Genomic DNA, 19612 nt, shown 5'->3' with positions numbered 1-19612 from the left:
TCTAGAACTTTAAAAAATACTTGTTTTTAAGAATTTGTTTTAGTAGAGTTAGCAGAAAGTTTACAGTAAACTTTCCAGTAACATTTAGAAAAGGAAACCGTGGGAACTATGGTAAAAGACCAAAACGCAAAAAGAAAAGGCATGTCCCTGGGTGGGCTTGAACCACCAACCTTTCGGTTAACAGCCGAACGCGCTAACCAACTGCGCCACAGAGACTACATGCTGATTGGCTCAATTATTTGTAGGAAGCTGCTGACCTCGTCCAGATTGTTTTTTTATTATTGCATCATCGTTTTCCCTGCAGCGCTCTCCTCACATGAGCGGTTGGTATTTGTATTCCCACCACCTTGCCCAATATATATTTTTTCAAAAATAAAAAGAGACAACATTGTGTCTTACAGATATCACACATGTCCTCTTTGAGCTGGAATCAAACCAGCAGGCGAAGGATTCTTGATTGTCTACTACAGCTGAGCTGTGGAAGGTTCTAGAAAGCTAAAGACGCCATAACCCAGCTATATGTGTTTTTCTTAATCGTTTGGAACTTGTCTATGTATCCTTCGATCGCTCAGCTGGTAGAGCGGAAGCCTGTAGCCGGGACTCGGCAATCATTAGGGCGCTTGTTTAATTCCGGCTCGAAGGATTTTTTTTCTAAATTGCATTCTTAATATCATTAATCATCCTGTTACTTAATTAATGATGAAGTATTATTTAAGAAAAGTGTGATGACGTATCTTAGGATAACACTAAAGCACAATAATTTTATGTGTAACCCCTTGTTTCCCCCAGAGAGAAACTAACAGTTAAGTCAGATACCCCACGTTTACCCTTAACCTCGAATCTGATATCTTCCTTTAGGGCAACAGCTGAGTCCATGGAGCAGGTCGCAAATGTGGTTGCTTGCTAACATGGCAACCAGCGATGCCATCCAAACTGTTAAAGAGCTAGCTGGCCACCTCAAAAAAGCCGTTGAATCAGGGGTTCAAAAAGGTTGATATATTTGTAGACTTGTAGCATTTTTAGGTGTTGGTTTCATTATATGCGGCTGTATTGTGTACTGTGACTTATATGGGCTGCCTACAACCGCCTACATGGCATCACCGTTGGATACTTTGAAGAAAGTGCTCAGCTTTTGGTGAGCGTTAGCCTTGCTGAAGGAGACTTATGTGCTTTCTGCACTGTTTTTTTCTCTCATGCTTTATATGGATGTTTTAAGGAGTCCACGGACCATGAATAAAAATTGTTTTGTACTTTTTCTAATTTTGATATATTGCAATTTGTGAGCTCTGCCTGCAAACTTCATTTTTTTTCTTCTTTTAAGAAAATTATTTAGTTTTAGTTACTTTTACTATTTAATCTGGATCTACAGGTAAATAATTTGTCCTGAATTTTTTTTTAAAAAACCCATGAAAAGAAAAATGTCACTGGCGCCCTCCCCTAATTTTTATGTGATTTAACCCCTTCTTATGTATTCCTAATGTGTATATAATAGCTGGAGGGTCCATTCAGTGAGTGTACACTAATTCCCTGGACCATATTATTCTGATTATCACAGAATCTAAATACATAATAGAATGATTTGTCAACAGCATCTAAATTGTCCTGCTTTTTTTAAATTAAATATTTTTAGTATTGTAGTATGGCTCAAATATCCTTATAGATGATTACTATTTTAATTTGTGTAATTTTCTTTCCTTACAAAATCTTAAAACTAAAAATAATCTTTAACAATTGAAAATAAAAAGTTCTTGCGTTGGCCGGGAATCGAACCCGGGTCAACTGCTTGGAAGGCAGCTACGCTCACCACTATACCACCAACGCTCAGATACAAATGGCTGCTGAATGACTGTAGTCAATGATGATGAAATCTCCCATCATTCTTCCACGTGCAAGAACTACATTTCCCAGCATACCCCCTTGCTCTACTTGATATGCAAATCATAGAATATTGACGCCTTCTTCGTTGTTGTCCGTAAGAGAAATGTAATGTCATCCAATAATAAAGTTAGTTTTTCCCCACCTAGCGGTGAAACCGCAAAGTAGTTTTTAATTACTACTACGAGAACTGCATTTCCCTGCATGCTTCCTGCTTGAGAACTACATTTCCCAACATACCCCTTGCTCTACTTGATATGGAAATCCTAGGATATTGACGCCTTCTTCATTGTTGTCAATAACGATAGAAGGTGAGAAGCTAAAAGGCAGGGGGTGCATTAATTTAGGCAGAGTCTGTGCATTAACAAGGGATTCAATTGGGAAATTGCTTAGCGCTAAGGATTCTGGGTGCTCTGTATGTCACCCGATAATAAAGTTAGTTTGTCTCCACCTAGCGGTGAAACCGTACAGTAGATTGACCAGAGACGAGATATTTTGCTGTGTTGGTTTCTGTAGTGTAGTGGTTATCACGTTCGCCTAACACGCGAAAGGTCCCCGGTTCGAAACCGGGCAGAAACAGTCTTTTTCGTGTGTTTTTAATTTGATTTGACAACCGGACTTTGATGTAATTCGTTATTCACTATATGCTTTTATTTGGGAGAGTACAATTCAATTATTTAAATGATACTACCTTTTGTTTGACAATGTGTATTTATCACACTGAGTGAATACTCATCATAAAATCATACCTGGGAACTCTCTGGGTTTGACCTGGAGATTGCCGGGTGACCACTGCTTCTCTGGTTCTTCCGGTCAAGACCCAAATCCTCCGGGTCGTGATAAAGGCTTGATAAAGACCTCATCGTGAGGTCGAAACATTGTTGTCCTTCTCCTTCAATAAACCTGCCTGAGTGGAACCCTTGAGTGCCTGGAGCCTTTTTCGATATAAATAAATATACACACCAATGTATATTTCAACCTATCATTTGTCATAGGTCTTCACCAAGGTCATATAGTAACAATAAAAAAAAAAAATCCCAGACTATATAAACAAAAATAATGGTTCCTCATCGAACTGCGTATTCTCATCTGGAGATGGAACAAAACTGAGCGCGCAGGAAGCGGAGGAGGTCAGAGCGACCGAAATACGGAAGCCTCACTAGGACAAAGACGGACCTCTTAACTGTATGAGAAAAGGATGTTAAATCAATTTTAGGTGTAAGGGCTGTAAGGAACAACTACAAAAAAAATCTACGTAAGCCTTGTCTTCCAGTTTGTTGCCCACCGAGAATAAAAGAAAAAAGGAGAAAAGAAAAAGTAATTTTAAAAAAATTGGATTGCTTGATTATAATTTTGTTTGCTGTAATTCTGTTGTCTGTTATAAAATAGTGAGAAGAATCATCATATTAAAATGTTTCTTAAATTAAAGGCAAAGTATGCGTTGGCCGGGAATCGAACCCGGGTCAACTGCTTGGAAGGCAGCTATGCTAACCACTATACCACCAACGCTGTCATGTTTGCTTTGAGACAAACTTGAGACAAATCACTGGACACAGTATTCACTACTAGAAGACATTTCCCAGCATGCCTTACTGCAATAGAACTACATTTCCCAGCATGCCCCCCACACGTACAGCTGTAAATGATGTTGAAATCAGGATACTGATAGAATTAACCTTCTTAGGATGAGACCACACAGGGAGGAGGGGGCACAAATAATAATAGGAGACGGAATTGTAAAAATACTTACCTTGTGGGGAAGCTGCAGCAGAACACCTCCTATAGGGGCGATGATGCGTGTCACCGATTGGCTGCATGAAACCAATGAATGGCAGGAAAATGCCCTCTTTTAAATCAATAGGAGCCATTTCTGTGCATGCACATGAGGAGTCTCATTAACTCCCTCTTCCTGAGATCTTTGCCAAAACAGTGCTGCAACTAACAAGGGTCAGTATATCACGTGTCAGGAGCATGGCTGGAATGTTCTTTTTAAGTAAATATCTTTTAAACCCGATTGCCATGTGTCCAGGTCAGAAGATCTTTTGTTGCCTCTTCTATCTGTCAGTATCGGGAATTTACTTTGGTATTGTTTGAAGTCTAAGCCAGTTGTTGAATACATGAAATAATTAATACATAATAAAAAAAAAATAACATTTTACAAACCAAAAAGTTGACCCCTATTTACCAGTGCGGGAGGAAGTGAACTCCCCCTTTTCATCAGTCCCATGTGTGGTTTGGAGGGGGTATGGTCCATACTGTTTCTGATGGGGTTAAAATAAATTAACTCTCCTTCAATGGTATTTATCTATCCATCTATCTATCTATCTATCTATCTATCTAGATATTGGGACATTTTAAAAAGCCCTTTGGAGAAGAACTGTCTCCATCCGATGCCTCTCCCCCATACTCCATTGTTGCCCCTGTGGGATAAAGCACATAGTAATTACAATAAAATGGATATTGGTCAGATAAAATTAAAAAGCCCAAAACTAACCCCGCTTGTATGTTGCTAAAGTGGGTGGATGGCGTGGATGGCACATGTGTGGTTAGCCCTTCGATAGCTCAGCTGGTAGAGCGGAGGACTGTAGCGCTAACGCAGTCAATCCTTAGGTCGCTGGTTCACTTCCAGCTCGAAGGACGTTGGTTTTAGTGTTTGGAATAGGCATTTGGCCGTTCTGAATATAAGATGACACCAAGTAAGATTAAGGTTTGAACCTTTACAGCAGACATAATGTGCTTATCTGCCATCAAAATGTTTTGTTTCCGTGTGAAAATCATTGCTCTCTCCCTTGGGAATCAACGGCGCACAGAGGGTAATTGCTTACCATTTTAGGCCCCATTAAGTGATGATCTGCAATAGAGCCCTGCGTGGGATGGCTTTTTTAATCCCGCTCCCGCTGTTTTTAATCCCGCTCCCGCAAAGGGGGTGTTCCGCTCCCGCCACATTTGTGGCCAATCACGCCCGCCTCCTTACCTGATTTCCCGCGCAGTCCCGCAAGGCTGCCCTCGAGCTGTTCCCTCACAGCGTCTCTTCTCTTGCTCCGCCCAGGAACAAGGCGGAGTCACAGGAAGTGACATCACATCACGTGACTCCGTTTTGTTCCTGGGCGGAGCAAGATAGGAGACACTGTAAGGGAGCAGTGAGAAGGTAGCTGTTACCTCCTCCGTTGTCCCGCGGGTAGGGGAGCTGAGACGCAGCCCACGTGTCCAGCCCCCTGCTCGTTCCGTCGGCGGGAGCCGCCGCCAGGTCCGTTCTGCGGATAGACGCGCGTCCCTGCAGAGATCACTGGATCCTGACGGGGCGCGCGCCTCGACGTCAGGAGTGCATGCACGAACGGCTAACTCATAAATATTCATGTCACTGCTTAAAGCAACATTTATCTTTTTTCCTCCTCCCCCTAATTAGGTGGATAGGAGAATCCTGTGATTGAGAGGGATATTTAAACCCTCAGTATGCACTTCACCTTTGCCTGTGATAGTGCCTTATAGCCTTCACTAGCGTTCCTGAATTTGCTTGATATTTATTGGTTCTGCCTGCCCTGACCTCTGCTTGTGACCCCGACTACTCTTCTGCCTGACCCCTGAATTTATTATTTTTATTTATTATTTTTGTTCCTGATTATTTGTACTACGCTACGCTCCTGTGTCCGTTATACACTTCGGTGTTCCGTTGCTGGGCTCTCCACCTCCGCCAGGAGGCACCTTCCCAATTTCTGCAGCGAGGATCCTCTGCTGTATTGCAGACGTGACAGCAGCCTTGCGGGACTGCGCGGGATTACCGGGACCCGCAGGTACAGTGCCTGACCGCCCGCTCCCGCCCGCAGCCCCAGCAAGACCGCCCGCAAGTTTTTTGGCGGGACCCGCCTCCCAATGCAGTCCTCTAATCTGCAATGTCCTTAACTCCTCATTCTTGGCTTAGGGCCATCCAAAAAAAATTCAATACTGTAAGGTATCTCAGATGATACGAAGGTCCAAGGCAAGGTAGACATTCCTGGTTGAATAAGCCAATGAAGAATGGTCCAGAGTGCGGCGGCTGCAGTTTAATGTTGATAAATGTAAAATAATGTACTTGGGATATAAAAATCCAAGGGTGGCATTGGGAGACCGGTGCTGTCAGAAGAGAGTGATTTGGCAGCAATTGTTTCTGAGAACTTAAAGGAAAGCAGGGAAGCCCATAACAATTAAAGACTGCCCCGTCTGTACCTACCAAATAATTACGGGTCATTTTATGCAAATGAAATTAGGGCGGGTTGAAAGATAACCTGTGCAACCCTTGCTTCATCTCATCTCAATCCAAAATTCAGCAGAAACCCAGCATCGGTTTACAGATCACTTGATGCATGGCTGTGATGAGTTATTTTACAAACTCTAGAACCTATAACCAAGTACCTCACTATTTCCCAACATTTCACATGGGCGAATAAGGACACTTGTATTTGGGGTGTGGTTAGAGGTGGGGAAGGGTGGGGCTGACCCAGAAGAGGGCAGGATGGGAGGTGTGGCCACCTACCCACCTTACTCAAATAGCCACCTTGTCATGTTAGTGCGTGCACAGATGTCCATTAACATTTCTGGGCCCATGTTCTGGGCCCATGTTGGGGATACCAAAGGCTCTCTCCTGCCGGGCCCTTCCTTCCGACTTGGCTTGAAAAGGGGGACTGCGGTGTGCAAAACAGGAGATGCTGGCTAGACAACATTCTATAGTTCCAAAGATTTACAATATTAAATAAATATTTTTTGCTTACTCTGAAGGGTGACCCTGACCTGCTGATAACGGGTCACTGGAGAGAAGCCCATTCAAGCTGCCCAACCAGTGTTTAACCTGGATATCATCCAATTTACACTTATTGTAAAGGTGCCTGTCCTTTAGCTGGAAAATGTAACGTCACTTGAGTAAGGCATGAGGTTTGTGGAAAGAATGATCAGACCAGCTGGGCCGAACTGTTCTTATCTGCTGTCAAATTCTACATTTCTATGAGCAAAGCAATGTTTCTGGGAAATACCTTTGAAGGGTTAATAATGCCAAACAGGCATCAGTGCGGCAAGCACTGCACCACCAATGCCATTCCTAGCAGTGAGGCACGTAGTTATGGTATTGGTGGGTTTAATATATTTTTTTTCACTGGAGCATTTTAGTAGTATTTTGTAGTTATGGGGTTAATGTTAATAACTTGGAGATCCTATTAATCGTTATATGGCAGCAATGGAATTAATGCTTTTGGTTTTTGGTAGTAATGGGAGCTTAAAGATACCCCCACCTCAAAGGTTTTAAGAAATTATGAGGTTAATACTGATAGCTTGTGGATGCATTGGAGGTTTCTGGAAGGTATGTAGTTAATACGGATGTCTTGTAGATATTGCACAGGTTTCTGGTAGTTATGGGGTTAATACTGATGGCTTATGGGTGCGGCATAGGTTTCTGGTAGTTATGGGGTTAATACTGATGGCTTATGGCTGCCGCACAGGTTGTTGGCAGTTATGGGGTTAAAACTGATGGCTTATAGGTGGCGCACAGGTTGCTGGCAGTTATGGGGTTAATATTGATGGCTTATGGCTGCTGCACAGGTTGCTGGCAGTTATGGGGTTGAAACTGATGGCTTATAGGTGACGCACAGGTTGCTGGCAGTTGTGGGGTTAATATTGGTGGCTTATGGGGGCCGCACAGGTTTCTGGCCGTTACGGGGTTAATACAGATGGCTTGTAGATGCTGCGCAGGTTTCTGTAGTTTTTTTCGCATTGTTTTTGGGTTGTTGTCCCTCCCTGTCCGTCCCTTTCATATAAATCCCAGTCTGGGACCGATCTGGCGTTCAGACCCGGCTCAGGAGACCAGTATGAATCCAGTCACCATCAGCCTGCTGCTGGGGCTTGTCCTGCACACCGGACAGGTCGTGACGGCAGGTTAGTGAGAGGGGTGTTTATTATATACCTCCCATGTGTCCCTGTTATATTTGGGCAGTCATTTTTTGGTTCTTAAATCCCCATGCACTTCTTTTCTCCTCTTCCTCTCCCTCAATGCCTCTCTCTCCTCCCCCTGATGTCCCTCCTTTCTGGGAGCTCAGAATGCTTGGTTTGAGGGTATCACAGGAGTCTACAGCCTATGAGAAAAGGGCTGAATATCATCCCTCGGGGAAGACTGGGGACCTGGTTTCCTTTGTGGCCCTATGACCTTGGAGCACCCAACCAAAGTTTTTCACATGATGGAACTGAGAAGCACGTTTAGTGGTTCCCGGAATAAAATACTTCCAATGTGATCTGCAGTACAGTCCTGATTTTTGGGCTCTGTCCCTCATAGTTGTCACGTGCTGATCCTCTGATCCCATCTGATGGTTCCAGAGAGCTGTAGAATTAATGAAGGTCTGCAGCGCAGACCTCCATCACAGGTCCCACTTGCCCTCCTTGTGACGCACCTTGAAGAACCTCTTCAGGTAAGGTGAGTGAGTGGTCTCCTCCCTGGCACTGGCTCTTCCTCTCTGCCCCAGCTCTCCTGCCTGCAGCCACACTACAGGGCACATCAATAGGTCACAAAGTTACCAAAAAAGTCTTGGTAGAACCTCAACAAGGTCCAAGTAACCTTTAAACAAAAGGCCTTACATGCAGCACAATATTCTCCTGGAGCTGTCTGGCAACCTAATCGATCTTTTATCTTCAGCCCATGGAAAGGAGCCATCGAAAGCAACCGAAAAACAAAACCCAGTGCCACAAAAAAATAAAATATGATCTAAAAAACAATGGACCTGTTTGCTGGAGGACTAATGTCACCAAACCTGGATTGGAAGGTGACGCAATCGTATTGCATTTGTACAGGTGAAAGGAAGCAGCCAATTTCCTTCTAAAATGCTGTTATTTATTTCATTTTAGCTACAAGACTAGTCTGCCCTGACATCAATAGTACAACATGTCTAACATACGAGCCCATGCGCGATCAGTGCCTGAATGACGGCTCCTGTCCGAGCATCAAGAAGTGCTGCTGCACCAAATGCGGGAGGAAATGCGTCTTTCCCTTGAAAGGTAATGGACAATGCCCAGACCTCGCGCGTATCTCTAAGTTATGGGGTTCCTAAGACAAGACCAAGGACCGATTAAGGTTCTGAGTCTTTACAGCAGGAAAAAAACAGACAGACTAGAGGGGGGCCGAATGGGGCCGAGTTCTGTGTTTCTCTGTTGATAAGCCACCATATTTATGAAGCCACAACATATAACCTATACAACCAAAGACATCTATGGAGATGAAGTGCGAAGAGCCACCATCTACTCATACAACCTTTCATGGTAACAGCGATGGTGACCAAGCATGTCCATCACTGGCTCCCGGTGGGAAGCTTTAGGAAGGTCCATCTCTAACAATAATCCAAAAATTATTTTGGAATAAATGTAAAGAAGAATTGTAATGTTATTATAGGTGTGACTGCATCCCACGAGAGTCTCAAGGATCAGCAAGAAGCTGCTTATGGGGCTTAACTATTCATGACCCTTGTGGCAACCAAAGTTTCAGCCATCACCATTGGCTAAACATGAATTTATTGGGGGGTTTTTCCCAGTAAAACCTGGACGATGCCCGCCATTAACAAAATGCCAGTTACCGTTCCCGGCACCGCTGAGATGTCAGAGCGACAACGACTGTCCGATGAATCAGAAGTGTTGTGATTCCTGCGGAAAGAAGTGCACCGATCCTGTACCAGGTCCTACCTAAAGATACCTTTTAGCATTATATCAAAATATGATATTATATCGCATAATGTATAGGGGGGAGGGGATTGGGGAGAGTGACAGCTGTGCTTGGCATCCCTGTCTCCGCAGAGGTCCAAGGAGTTTGCCCCAAAAGTACAATCATAAGAATTGGAAACCTGGAGTGTCCTTCAGTGAGGTGCAACAGTGATGAGGAGTGTCCACCTAACCAAATGTGCTGCTCCAACCAGGAGGTACAGGAATGCGTGAGGCCTTCTTCAGGTACGAGTTTAATTAGATGAACACCTCATCCGCCTAACACTTTATTTTGTTGAATACGTCAAAATTGTCCGAAATTCTAAACTATATTGTAGTTTCTCCAAGTCGTAAGAAGCCCCTTTCCTTGTTTAGTTTGTGAGCTGAGACGTTCTGACTGCTGGCACTTATCGCATAAAATATTGTCTGTAGATTTAAACGCCCAAGACATCTGCCCCGCGCTTAAATCTTCTTATTGCCCCACGGGCATATCCGATAAGTGTAAATCCGACAGCCAGTGCCCCAAGGGAACGAGATGCTGCTGCTCCAGCTGTGGAAGGACCTGTCTTGCCACCAGAAAAGGTAACTTCCAACACTCAGTGCTCAGGCTGTGCCCGGTTACTTGGTCAGGCGTTAGACTCCAGGGAATAAGAGCCGCTAATGTAAAAACACCCACCAAAAAATGTGTTTTTCCCGCTTTTTCCCAGTATTTCTTCTCCCTGCTTACTTGTTCCCCAGTAATCGAGTTGGGGTGCTTTCAATGACAGCTAGCTAGAAGTTCACCTGAAGGCCACGCTAAGCGCTCGGTGTGTTACCCAGGGGTCTTAGCTCACCCCACTCCGTAGCGTGGGCACTGAGACCTGTGAGTCTGCGACACAGCGGCAGGACTGGATGCCACATCTCAAGGCTGGGGGTTTATGCCGGTGTAGCAACGGGGGCAGACAGAAGTTTTACTGAGCACAAGCTTACACGTCAGTAGTTATTATTGTTTATTGTTTTATATAGCGCCATCATATTCCGTAGCGCTGTACAATGGGTGGACAGGACACAAGTAGTATGTAACATAACAAATTGACAAACAGAGACAACAGGTGAGGAGGGCCCTGCGCACAGGAGCTTACAGTCTAAAGGGAGTTAGGGTGTATTACGCAATAGGTAAAAGTGCCGCTGTTAGGGATGGAGCAGCCGCGCTAGTAAACGTATCGCAGGAGAGGTCAGCGGTGACCCCACTGTAACAAATTTATCACATGAATTTTTGTGATCTCGTTACAGTGAAACCGGGACGCTGCCCCCCCCGATCCCCAGAGTGTAGAAACGTCTTCATGTTTCCAAAATGTGAGAGTGACGTGGACTGTCCGGATACACAGAAGTGCTGCGACAGCTGCGGGATGGCTTGTGCCGACGTCTTGCCAGGTAACATCAGCACTGGAGATGGTGCGCGGAGCGAGATGCGTCCTAAAGGGGCTCCTTGGCGTTCTCCGCTGGAGTTCACACCGTTACAGCCGAATAATAATTATACTACATGATTATTTTTATATAATAATGCTTTATTCCCATAAATATTTGCCTCGTCCATCACTTTTGTTCAGGGATTGTTTGGCTAATCCTGATCTATCTGAGGGCTTCGCAGGGGAAATGTTCATCCTATGGGTAGAGCAGAGAAGAAAAAGCCACTTTTTAGGATTAGAGGAACCATAATTCCAAATGGAACAGAGAGGGCCGTAAAGCTCTGGACTTCACTTCCCACGTAGACGATGCCCACGGTACTCTGGAGACTTTTTACCCTTGACATTTTTAATGTTGTTGGTCGAGGTTTCATTCTGAATGCTCCTGAATTCATGAAGTTTCGTTGTTTGCCCGCTGAGACTCTTCTGGAATTGAAAGGGGAAGAGCACTGCAACCCGCATAATCTCCGTATTAACCCTCTTACTATCAATCCGCACAGGACCCGAGGAGTCGTGTCCCGGCTATGATATTAAAGACGCGGGGAGCCTACAGTGTCCTTTCATATTCTGCACGAGCGATAACGACTGCCGCCTGGATCAGAAGTGCTGTCTGTCTGATGAAAGCCAGAAGTGTGTGAAGCCCCAGCCCGGTAAATCTTCTCACCCCGTGGAAAGTGCTGATTATTTAAGCAGTGGGCACGGAAGGTACCTGCCAGCCTTGTGGAGCTGCTCGTCATTCCAATCGTTATGCAGCGGAACGTCGGCTAGCACGATGTATAAGTGATGAGTTTGTTATCGGCCGCCAGCCTTAAAGTGCCAGGCATCTTTTTTTTCATCCCCAGTCAAGCCCTCATTTTTGGTGTTATTTAAATGTAAAGTTTTTGACTATTACTCAGTAATGTACCTTCGGTGAACCTTCTGTTACGGCCACTTCCCTCCCACAGTCCCACCCCTAAGCGGGTCACCCATGGCACTATGTGAGGCTAGCTCTGCCACTACACAATGGTATTAGTCCAGAACACAGAGAGCCCCAGGTAGCCCACCCTGGGAAGTTCCCAGGTACGATGATTAGTCGGAGGTGGTGAGTGCTGTCCAGCCAAACCTCATTATAATTTTTACTAAATTATCGCAGCGCTGTCTGTAGGATCCACCGATCCTACATATTAATTATCACATGAATTAATTATCACATTAATTAATTATCACATGGCTTCGCCCCCTATCGGCTTACTGGGTTCCTTCAAACCTCTCTATAGATGTTCTAAATGTGTGTCCTCCGTTTGATCCCGCGATCTGCCCGCTGGCCAGACCTGGACCCGATGAGTGCCAAACCGACGTCCAGTGTCCCAGAGACAAGAAATGCTGCTGCTCCAACTGTGGCTGGAAGTGTGTCCCCCCCGTCCGAGGTAAGAGATAATACCTCGCACCAGCGAGTATATCTATACTGACATTTGCCCCAGCGAAAGTTAACATATAATAGCCCCAAGAGGGGTGTATGCACAATATTAACAATTCATTGATTGCCAGAAACATATAGAGAGAACCTCGTCCTCTTTGCGTTTCAGTGAAATACGGCCGATGCCCTCCCATACTGGCGAAGTGTGAAACGCCTACTCCGGGCCCAAAATGTAAGCAGGACAGTGACTGCCCTAACAAAAAGAAGTGCTGCGATATATGCGGGAAGAGCTGCTGGGACCCCGAAGAAGGTGAGAGGGTTTGGTTTCTCTTCGTGTTGGTGGTAGAAGTGGGATCCTGGGAATCCACGAGGATAATGGAAGCGCGTCTCCTCCCTGATGAAGCCGATTGTGTTGCAGAGCCTTTTGGGTCTTGTCCCGACGCTGGGATCGCCGAGGCGAAGTCTCTCCGGTGCTCCTCCGTCGCTTGCAGCCGCGATGCGGATTGCGCGGCGGATGAGAAGTGCTGCGCGTCGCGGGGGAAACAGCAATGTGTCAAATCTCCGACAGGTACAGCGGCACGAGTACGCGGCTGGATTAACATGTTAATGAAATTCAATGAATTCAATGCCGATGTTTCTTTACCTTTAGGTAAATGTGCAAAAATGTGGGGTTTTTTTAGTGTTTTTTTTTTTTTTGTTTATTGAAAAAAACATAATAACAAAATATAATTATAATAATTTATAATAATTATTTTATATATAATTATATTATTATATATATAATTATAATAATTATTATTAAATTATTATTATTAATTATTAATAAATTATCATTATTAATTATTATTAAATAACTTTAGTTAAAGGGGTTATTTTGCCCTCCAATGTCTTCTTTGCCGAAAGGCAGGCGCCAGTGGTTAACCGGTACCCTGAACGGCCATGACAGCTCGTAAACATATTTTTTCAGAATTCTTTCCATCGTATATTTGGTACGTGAATATGTGGCCCTAACATCATCATCATCATCATCATCACAGTGCCCCCCATGTTTACCTTTTCACATGGTCCATTAGGTGACTTTATGTTCCAGCGCCCCACTCAGTTCCATCTGTGTAACTGAGTGGGGCATTTAGAAGAAGAAGAATAATGGGGTTTATTTACCCCGTTTGATTTATAAAACCGTTTCCTGCTGTTTCTATACACATTATCGGGGCTTTTAGGGCTGTCGAACCCTGCGATCCCCTCATACCCAGCAAACACTCTGACCTCCTAGAAAAGAGGGGCGTCGGGGGGAGAGAGGGGCATCAGGAGAGGTAAAAGGAGGAACAAGGGACATCAGGGGAGGAGAAGGGACATCAGGGGAGAAAAGAGGGAGATCGGGGAGGAAAAAGGTGTTGTAGAGTGTGGACAATATCAGGCACCTTAGGAAGCATGATAAGATCCTAATATTAAAAAGATATATTTCACATGAAGCGTTTAAGTGAACTGACCTTTCGTATTCAGTCCACAGGAAGGACAGGCGGAGACTTTTATTTAAGTATAATTATAGTCTCTTGAAGCCCACGTCAAAAGGCAAAGGAAACAAAAGCATGTCAGCCGGGGGTTTTATTGGCGTGAAGCGCTGGTTTGTAAATGGCGTATTGTCTGTGGAAGCCGTAGTTCCTGTTTGTGAATAAAGTCCGATAGGATCTGTCGCGTTTCTTTGGTCTTCTGATCTTTGTGAAGTATTCCTTGTTCCCGCACCCCTCTCCATTCCCAATGTTCGCCTTTCATAGGCCTCATCGCACTTCTAAACCCTCCGTTTTCTTATCAAAAAAGCATTTTTATTGTTATTATTTGTGCTGCGTGGGGTTAAACGATTTACCCGCTAGACAATGATGTCTAACCCCCTCTCCCCAAAATATATCCCATTTCTGAAAAGAGGGACATCGGGAGAGGAAAGAGGGGTCTCAGGGGAGGAGAGAGGGGTATCGGTGGATGAGAGAGGGGTATCGGTGGAGGAGAGAGGGGCATCAGGGGAGGAGAGAGGGATATCAGTGGATGAGATGAGAGAGGGGGTATCAGGGGAGGAGAGAGAGGTATTGGTGGATGAGAGAGGGGGTACCAGGGGAGGAGAGAGATATCAGTGGAGGAGAGAGGGGGTATCAGGGAAGGAGAGAGGGGGTATCAGGGGAGTAGAGAGGGATATCAGTGGAGGAGAGAGGGATATCAGTGGAGGAGAGAGGGATATCAGTGGAGGAGAGAGGGATATCAGTGGAGGAGAGAGGGGTATCAGTGGATGAGAGAGGGATATCAGTGGATGAGAGGGGTATCGGGGGAGGAGAGAGGTATCAGGGGACAAAAGAGGGGTATCAGGGAGGAGAGGATATCGGGACCTCAAGACATAATGTATTAAGTCACCTGTATTCAAGCAGGGATCCCAGCTGTGGTATAGCAGGGAGGAAACCTCCAATCAGGGTGCACAGATATTATTAAACCATGTGAATCTGCCCATTTACCCCAAGACCTGGGGGCAAACACTGACAGTTCCAAGAAATGCTCCTTAAACATAGACTTCCGTGTTACACACTAATCCTTTCTTGACATATTTTGACAGCACTGCTCCTGTTTACACCATGTTTTAAGTCCTTAGGGACAAGATAATGCACATGTTGTTGTTTTTTTGTCCTGAACCTTGTATTGGGAACTGGGGATTTGCTTGCGTGCTGCCATTTTGGAATATCTAGAAGCATCAGGGGAGGAGAGAGGGATATCAGTGGATGAGAGAGGGGGTATCAGGGGAGGAGAGAGGGATATCAGTGGAGGAGAGAGGGATATCAGTGGAGGAGAGAGGGGTATCAGGGGTGGAGAGAGGGGTATCAGTGGATGAGAGAGGGATATCAGTGGATGAGAGAGGGTTATCAGTGGATGAGAGAGGGGTATCGGGGGAGGAGAGAGGTATCGGGGGACAAAAGAGGGGTATCAGGGAGGAGAGGATATCAGGGGAGGAAAGAGGGACATCGGGGGAGGAAAGAAGGATATCAGTGGAGGAAAGAGGAATATTGGGTAGGAGAGAGGGATATCATTATTATTATTATTATTATTATTATCTTTTATTTATATAGCGCCAACAGTTTACGCAGCGCTTAATACAATACATAAATTCAAGGGATATGACAAGACAAGAATTGACAGACTAAGACAAACCGATACATTTGGTGGAGAGAGCCCTGCTCGCAAGCTTACAATCTAGAGGGAAAATGGGGTGATAAACATAAGGCATAGAGAAAGGGTGAGAGGTATTGTGGGGGTTGTATCAATGACAAGGATGTTCTAGCAGCTAAGATGGTGCGGCTTCTCTGAAGAAGTGGGTTTTTAGATGTTTCTTGAATGTCGGGAGGGAGGGTGAATTCTGAAGGTTCCTTGGGAGCAGATTCCAGAGATATGGGGCAGCTCGAGTGAAATCTTGTAGACGGGAAAAGGAAGAGGTGATGAGTGAGGAGGAGAGCCTTAGCCCATGGGAGGAACGTAGGGATCGAGTAGGAGAGTATTTGCTAATGAGGTCAGAAATGTACGGAGGAGCAGTATTATGGATGGCCTTATATGTCAGTACCAGGATCTTAAATTTAATTCTAAAGGTAATCGGAAGCCAGTGGAGGGTTTCACAGAGGGGGGAAGCAGAAGAGGAGCGACGTGCAAGGAAGATGAGCCTAGCAGCGGCATTTAGGATAGACTGTAGTGGAGAGAGTCGAGACAGTGGAATGCCAACCAGAAGAGTGTTGCAGTAGTCAAGACGGGAAATGATAAGTGAATGAACCAGAGTTTTTGTGGATTCTTGGGTGAGGAATGGGCGGATACGAGAGATGTTTTTTAGGTGCAGGCGGCAGGATCTGGCGAGGGACTGAATGTGAGGGATGAAGGAGAGGTTTGAGTCAAGGATGACCCCAAGGCATCGGGCCTGGTTAGTAGGAGAGATTGTTGTGTTGTTAATGGTGATAGAGAATTCAGGTAGTGGAGTGGAGATGGAGGGAGGGAAGATAATGAGTTCCGTTTTAGAAAGATTAAGTTTCAGGTAGTGTTGTGACATCCATGAAGAAATAGTAGACAAGCAGCTGGTGATCCGGGACATGAGAGATGGAGAGAGATCAGGAGAAGACAGGTAGATTTGGGTATCATCTGCATATAGATGATACTGGAGGCCAAATGAGTTGATTAGTTTGCCAAGAGAGGAAGTATAAAGAGAGAACAGCAGAGGGCCAAGGACTGAACCTTGGGGGACACCAACCGAAAGTGGAAGGGGCGAAGATGTGTTGCCTGAGAAGTTGACAGAGAAGGAACGGTTAGACAGATATGAGGAGATCCAGGAGAGAGCTGTATCTCGAATGCCCATAGAAGCAAGTGAGTCAAGAAGAAGGTGGTGATCAACAGTATCGAAAGCAGCAGAGAGATCCAGTAGAATTAGAATAGAGTAGTGACCTTTAGCTTTGGCAGAGAGCAAGTCATTGGAGACTTTTGTTAGAGCTGTTTCAGTAGAGTGAAGAGATTTGAAACCAGACTGTAGAGGGTCAAGGAGGGAATTAGAGGAGAGGAAGTTAGTGAGGCGGTTGTACACAATCCGTTCAAGCAGCTTAGAGGTAAAAGGAAGCAGAGAGATAGGGCGGTAGTTAGTCAAACAGACGGGGTCTGAGGAAGGATTCTTTAGAATTGGTGTGATTAGCGCATGCTTGAAGGCAGATGGTACAGATCCAGATGATAGAGAAAGATTGAATAGGTGGGTAAGTGATGGACCAAGGGATGGACATAGAGACTTTGTGAGGTGTGAAGGGATGGGGTCAAGGGGACAGGTTGTTGGGTGAGAGGAAGAAAGAAGAGTGGCTATCTCTTCTTTGGTTGTAGGGGAAAAGGCAGTTAGTATAGTAGGAGTGGAGAGAGTGGTGGTGAGTGGTGTAGGAGGGAGTTGTAAGGAAGAGAGGTCTTTTCTAATAGTCTCGATCTTCTCTTTGAAGTAGGTAGCAAGATCTTGGGCAGTGAGAGAGGTTTGTGGTGTGGGTGTGGAGGGACAGAGAAGGGAGTTGAAAGTAGAAAAAAGGCGTCGTGGGTTGGAAGAAAGAGAGGATATGAGAGTGGAGAAGTAGAGCTGTTTGGCGAGAGAGAGGGCAGAGTTGTAGGTGTGAAGCATGAATTTATAATGAGTAAAGTCTTCGCTGGATTTTGATTTTCTGAAGTAGCGCTCAGCTGTGCGGCAGCACTTCTGAAGATACCGTGTGGTTTTGGTATGCCATGGTTGGCGTTTAAATTGTCGGGGGTAACTTGTAGTAATTGGAGCTATGGTGTCGAGGGATGAAGCAAGTGTGTTGTTGTAAAAAGAGGCTGCTGTGTCTGGGCAGGAAAGGGTTAACATGGAAGGTAAGAGAGGTTCGAGTGAGGCTGACAGTTGGGTAATGGTATTTTCTGGTAATGGCCTACAAGTATGAGGTGAACGCTGTAAGTTTGTCTTGTTAGGGGTTAGCACTGGAGAAAAAGATAGGAGGTGGTGGTCAGACAGAGGGAAGGGGTAAATGGAGAAATCTGAAAGGGAGCATGATCTGGAGAAAACCACGTCAAGTGAGTGTCCCTCAGTGTGCGTAGGGGAATTAGTCCATTGAGAGAGACCAGAGGAAGATGTCAGGGAGAGGAGTTTGGAGCTTGCAGAGTTGTTAGATATATCTAAAGGGATGTTAAAGTCACCCAGAATAAGACAGGGGATATTAGGAGAGAGGAAGAAAGGGAGCCAGGCAGAAAGGTGGTCAAAGAACTGCGAGGTAGGGCCTGGAGGGCGATATATGACAGCAATTTGAAGAGAGAGTGGAGAGAAAAGACGGATTGTGTGAGCTTCAAAGGAACCGAATGAGAGGGAGGGAGGGCTTGGTATATTCTGGAAGGTGCAGTGAGGTGAGAGAAGGATGCCTACACCACCACCCTTTCTGCCATCAGGCCTAGGAGTGTGGCTGAAGTGTAGTCCTCCGAAGGAGAGTGCAGCAGAAGCAGTAGTGTCTTGGGAGGGGATCCAGGTTTCAGTAAGAGCTAGGAGGTTAAAAGCATGAGACAGAAAAAGGTCATGTATACAAGCGAGTTTGTTGCATACCGAGCGGGCATTCCATAGGGCACAGTTAAAGACGGGAGGGAGTTTATGGTTGGAGATGATAGGAATAAGATTGGTTAGGTTGCGCATGTTGATTGAGTTTGCTGGTTGAGAATGATAGGAATAGGACAGGAGTGGTAGAGCAAATGCAGGTAGGTTTCACATATACAGGTTGAGTGTAGAGGTACTGGGATAGCTTTGACAGCAGAGAGATTGGGAGGGATAGGATTTGGAATGCTTTAATGGGGAGTAGTGGGTAATAAAGGGATCCACAGTGTGGTGCCCCCTACTGGCGTGATCCAGTAGATCCGGTACTTAACTGTCTATATATTAGAACACCACTGGGGCGGGTGGGAGAGGGAGAGGGAGAGGGACAGGGAGGGCGGGCAAAAAACCAGTTGATTGTGGGGAACATGAAGGTGGGTATTGCAGGTTGTGAGAGCTGTAATAGAGAGTGTTAAATAGTGTTAAAGTGGACGGGGGCAGTAAGAGGGCAGATATAGGAGATAAGGGGTCAGTGGAGCAGAAAGATAGAAAGTAAAATATAACACACTTAAGTAGTGACAGGCATGACATAAATTTTACCAAATAAAAACAAATAAAACAATCAGTGGAAAAATGCTGCAACTCCCAGTAAGGGCATTCCTAGGCCATAAAGCATAGATAGACAGAAAAAATGGTAATAGACAATTCAGGCACAGAAACAGGAAAATGATAATAACAATACAGAAAACAATAACAGATAATAAAGGAGATCTCTTGGTCCACTCTGTATACCTTGTAGCAAAGTATGCAGGTTTGCTTGGGCTTCAGTTGATTGTGGGGAACATGAAGGTGGGTATTGCAGGTTGTGAGGGCTTGTAGCAAAGTATGCAGGTTTGCTTGGGCTTCAGTTGATTGTGGGGAACATGAAGGTGGGTATTGCAGGTATATCATGGGGAGAAAGAGGAGTATCAGGGGAGGAAAGAAGGGTATCAGGGGAGGAAAGAGAAGCACAGGAGAGGCAAGGGACATCAGGGCTTGGGGCCCTCTGGACAAGACACAGAGGGATTATTGAGATAAATCAGGGACCCTCGAGATGTATTCCACGCTAAA

At 45.2% G+C, this 19612-nt stretch overlaps 5 non-coding genes across 5 annotated transcripts; 2 read left to right on the top strand and 3 right to left on the bottom strand.

The window, feature by feature from the left end:
* Positions 1–142: 142 nt before the first annotated feature.
* Positions 143–216, bottom strand: TRNAN-GUU (transfer RNA asparagine (anticodon GUU)). Its single transcript has one exon. It is a non-coding gene; the product is annotated as a tRNA-Asn (tRNA).
* A 1533-nt stretch (positions 217–1749) lies between these two features.
* TRNAG-UCC (transfer RNA glycine (anticodon UCC)) lies at positions 1750–1821 on the bottom strand. Its single transcript has one exon. It is a non-coding gene; the product is annotated as a tRNA-Gly (tRNA).
* A 560-nt stretch (positions 1822–2381) lies between these two features.
* Positions 2382–2454, top strand: TRNAV-AAC (transfer RNA valine (anticodon AAC)). The gene has a single exon. It is a non-coding gene; the product is annotated as a tRNA-Val (tRNA).
* Positions 2455–3312: 858 nt separating this feature from the next.
* TRNAG-UCC (transfer RNA glycine (anticodon UCC)) lies at positions 3313–3384 on the bottom strand. Its single transcript has one exon. It is a non-coding gene; the product is annotated as a tRNA-Gly (tRNA).
* Positions 3385–4426: 1042 nt separating this feature from the next.
* On the top strand, positions 4427–4513 carry TRNAY-GUA (transfer RNA tyrosine (anticodon GUA)). The gene is given in 2 exon segments: positions 4427–4463; positions 4478–4513. It is a non-coding gene; the product is annotated as a tRNA-Tyr (tRNA).
* Positions 4514–19612: the final 15099 nt, after the last annotated feature.

This window comes from Sceloporus occidentalis, unplaced genomic scaffold (assembly GCF_023333645.1).
Source record: "Sceloporus occidentalis isolate IW3139 unplaced genomic scaffold, rSceOcc1.0.p SCAF_111, whole genome shotgun sequence".
Classification (NCBI taxonomy): domain Eukaryota; kingdom Metazoa; phylum Chordata; class Lepidosauria; order Squamata; family Phrynosomatidae; genus Sceloporus; species Sceloporus occidentalis.
The sequence above is the reverse complement of the archived record's forward strand: the minus strand, read 5'-3'. Positions and strand labels throughout refer to the sequence as shown.